This window comes from Macadamia integrifolia, chromosome 1 (genome assembly GCF_013358625.1).
Source record: "Macadamia integrifolia cultivar HAES 741 chromosome 1, SCU_Mint_v3, whole genome shotgun sequence".
Classification (NCBI taxonomy): Eukaryota; Viridiplantae; Streptophyta; class Magnoliopsida; order Proteales; family Proteaceae; genus Macadamia; species Macadamia integrifolia.
In genome coordinates, this window is record NC_056557.1 from 26,777,329 (window position 1) to 26,781,415 (window position 4,087).

The 4,087-nt window shown below is 36.8% G+C and overlaps 1 protein-coding gene across 1 annotated transcript in view; it reads left to right on the forward strand.

Annotated features, from left to right (window-relative positions):
• Window positions 1-409, forward strand: part of LOC122076968 (UPF0481 protein At3g47200-like) — a 2,965-nt gene extending 2,556 nt beyond the window's left edge. Inside the window, exon 3 of the transcript XR_006139665.1 lies at window positions 17-409. The gene's annotated coding sequence lies outside the window, so the exon portion shown is untranslated. The remainder of the gene's footprint in view (window positions 1-16) is intronic.
• The last annotated feature ends 3,678 nt before the right edge of the window (window positions 410-4,087 follow it).

Here is a 4,087-nt window from a genome sequence, read left to right on the forward strand (position 1 = left end):
TTTTTTTGCTTGTCAGGAAAGAATGAATTACAAAGAATTCCACAATAAAGGGAAAACAAGAAAAATTCAGAATTATTCTCCACCTTGAGCATTACCATCAATAGAGAAGGACAAGCGCCAAGACAAGACAAACGGCCAATCATTCTAAAACCAAAGACTCATAAGAAGTGGAACCTTGGTTTCTCCATAGCATTCCATTCTATATCATTTGCAGAGAATCGAAGGGGAGAGATCGATCCAAACCGAGGAAGACCTTGTTGCCGCAGCATGTTTCGCAAGACTCTCAGCGACCGAATTAACCTCACAGTAGCAATGCTGAATGCTCCATTTAATCTTGTCCAAATAGCTTTTATAAAACAACCGTTTTTGAGTAGAACTCCAAAGGATAATTTATTTAATATGCACCAAACGACCGTTTGGGAATCACATTCTACTTCGATCCAATTCAAATCTAATTGTGAGGCCATTTTAATGGATTCAAAGAAACCCACAAATTCTGCCAAAAAATTAGAGGATATTCCTCCAAAAGAAGAGAAGCAGCGCAGAGTAACCCCCAGATGAGTTCGAACAATTCCCCCTACTCTAGTAAAGCTAGGATTTCCAAGAGAGCACCCATCAATTTTGATTTTCCAGCATCCAATAGCGGGTTGTTTCCAAAATAGCTCTTGAATATTCCAAATATATATACCAGCTTCTGGCGTGTTTGGTTATGGACAAAAGAGATCTGAATAACTAAAAGTTAAAATTGGGCTACACGGAAATTAACAAAAAAATAATTTAATATATAAAATAAGAAGGAAGAAAGAACAACAAAGAAATATCCAAACCTGGAACATCACACCTACTATTTTTATAGACTAAAATTTAACTAATTTTTTTTACCAAAAAAAAAAAAATTAACTAATTTAGAATTTCTATTTGATTTTGCTCGATTATTACTCGATTTCTCTATTAACCATAAGGTTGCTCCATCGTGACCTAGTTTTTTTCTTAAACTTAGCAATAGAATTATATTATTAAGAATGAAATTGCAAAGAATTAAGTGAGAATATAAGTATTGAATTACTTCTCCACCTTCGGTATCGCCATTAGTAGAGAAGCAGTCCAATCAAAGGAAAAAAATCTCTTATGAAAATCTATATTTAGGTCTCAGCTAAAAATCCCAGTTAATATAATGAAGAACAAAAAATGGTGCAGAATCTAAAGTAGAAGAAGTAGTCATTGCAGCCACATGCTTAGCTAGCCCATCTTCTATTGTATTTACTTCATAGAAATAGTGTGATATTTTCCATGTAACATTATCCAGGAAGCTCGATTGCCACCTAGTGGTAAAATAAACACACTGTGCAGAGGTAAAATTACATACATTATGGTCTTCCCCAGACCCCGCAATAGTAGGAGCTTTATCCATTGGATACGCCCTTTATTACTCAAATTATGCTAGAGTTAGGAACTCCTACAACTCCCAAATATAAGGCTGGATTTGTGCTATTAAAAGAAATACTGAAGAAAAGAATATGATCCTGCACATCTTGGTTAATATAGAATAATGCTCCCAAGCTTCAAGTCTACATTCCTTGCTTATGAATTTGCCATTGCACCACTGAATTTTAACCATTTTTTTTCCCCACTAATGATGGGTATTCAAGCCTTCGGCCTTATTATTCCCGCAGATCTATACTGACCTCACAACCACATAAACCGGGTCATACCGGGACTAAATGAGAACCATTCATCTTTGATTGAATTTCTGAATTCTAATCAATGATGACTAGTAAAGCGATCCAAATCCCATTAGCCAAAAAATGGGCTATAGTTAGGAATCGGGATGATGTGGAGAATTTTTTTACTTGGATCCTTGTTCTTTACGTATTTCAATTCACTGAAGAGAATATAGGGTCTCAAGGTACCATGACCGTGTTGGGCCTTTGCTTTTACTTCCTTTACTAGGGATAATTCATAATTGAGAGTCTTCACAGTAGTGGTTGATTCTTGGCTGTAGATGTTCTGACGCAGTAGGAAGTATGGGGCTAGATATAAGAATGTCGGATTACAGAAAATAAAAATCTAAAATAAGATATGAAACAAAATATAATAGGAAACTAATACTCTAAAATCGTGCACAAAACTTCGAAGGCCTGGTACAACCCTCAAACGTGCGAATTTGGCGTTTGAATTCATCTTCCAATCAAATGGAAAACCTGTACAACATTGGTTGCTATTTCTGAAAAGGTATTATAGCTCTTGTAACTCTATTTGAGTAAAAAATACGGCCGTCGAAAGTTGAGTGGTAAAAAATCAATACTTTCGTTTTGATCAGGTGGACTTCTACCGGTCCAACCGATCCCGGAATTCTTCAAAAACCTTCTCTGCATCATTATATGTTGTCAAAACAAAGGGAATTTTCAAACTGCAAGAATTCTACCTAAAAGCAAGATTTGTAAAAACATGTCGTAGTTCACCAATAAGAATATGCACAATTTGATATGGTTATGTTGAAATGAAATAGGAGAAGAGAGATAGACACAAGTATTTTCTAATGTACACTATGCAGCGCCCTTTCTCCCTAAAATCAGATTGATAGAACAATAGAGTATATTATTTTTTTTTTTTTTTGGAAAAATAATGCTACATGGTCTTGTGGTTCCTATGCTAGACATAGAACTCTGTGAAATTATTGTCCTGCCCCTTATGAAATCACGAATTCCATCCATGTTGATGCTCTAACATGCGTCTCATTGGCCCCATGTTAGTACAATAGCCACATGACTAGGTAGCGATCTCTTGCCCTTTTTTTTTTACCCGACGGGGGAGGCAAACAGAGTAATAGAAAGAATACAGCTGGATAGTTTTAGAATTTAAAGCTCTTAATTAAGGTGACCTACTAATTTATTGGCTACCATGGACATGTTTCCTCATCAATATGCTGGGAAAGGACAATGAGGCCAGCTCAGAAAAATGAAGATAAGAGCGCTCTCTCTCTCTCTCTCTCTCTCTCTCTCTCTCTCTCTCTCACACACACACAATATGGTTGTCACTTCAGGCTCAGCCAAACACGATCATCTAGAAACTGAACCGATTGGACTCGATTAATAAACGTGGTAGATTAGCCTGACCAAATTATAATCAGTCGTTACCAGTGCAAGGGTGCTATTTGATAGGTGTCTCATCAGGACTGGCCGATAAATAGTAGTGCAATTTGAGTTGAAGAAAGTTCAAAGCGGAGGCTGTTAAGCTCACATGGGCAACACAAAATCATAAAACCATCATAGGATTTTCCTCATTAGCATGGTATTTTATAGGATCTTAATTTACAAATTATTCTAATTAGGATTTTTGAGATTTTTTAGAAAATCCAGAAAATATCCAAGAGATTTGATTTTCTAGTATAACAGGTGGTTCCTACCGGTGGTTCTCCTATCTATACTTCACTTTCTGCTGAAAAGAATTGAAAACTTGGGGACAAGTATTAATGGTTGGATGATGTAAACCAGAAAAGTTAGTCTTGAATGTTGAGAGAGACTAGAAAAGATGTTAGCATGAATGCAAATCAAAACAATCAGGTTGAGTATTAATGGTATGGAAGAAAGCTGGGAGGTTGCTATCTTAAGTTGGCGCACCTAAGAAAAAAAATATCTCTGAGGCATACGAGAAATTCATGTTTCCACACTCAGTGCGCAAGACAAGAATGTTTGTTTGTTTTGTTTAATTCACTTGTGGGCACTACACTTCGAAGCACAAGCATGCTGTCTTTGGTAGCTTCCATTCTTCCCCAAATCTGAGGGATTCGGTTGCATCTGTTTTCTCTCTCTCTCACATACGGGAGGACCACTGAGAGTCCACATCCTCTGCAGCGAGCGGTGAAGTGCAGTGAGCATCGGACGATTGAGAGCATCTGACCATATGCCCCAAGAGGCATCCAGCCACTCTGCTCACTACACCTATGCAACAACTTCAGAAGATTTTCACACAACCATTGATCATGAGAAAAAGCAAACAATAACACATAAAGCAAGAAATTTAATGTGATATGACACAATTGTTTATATCCACTTGAGAGAATCAGTAGTTTTCCATTAAATCTGGA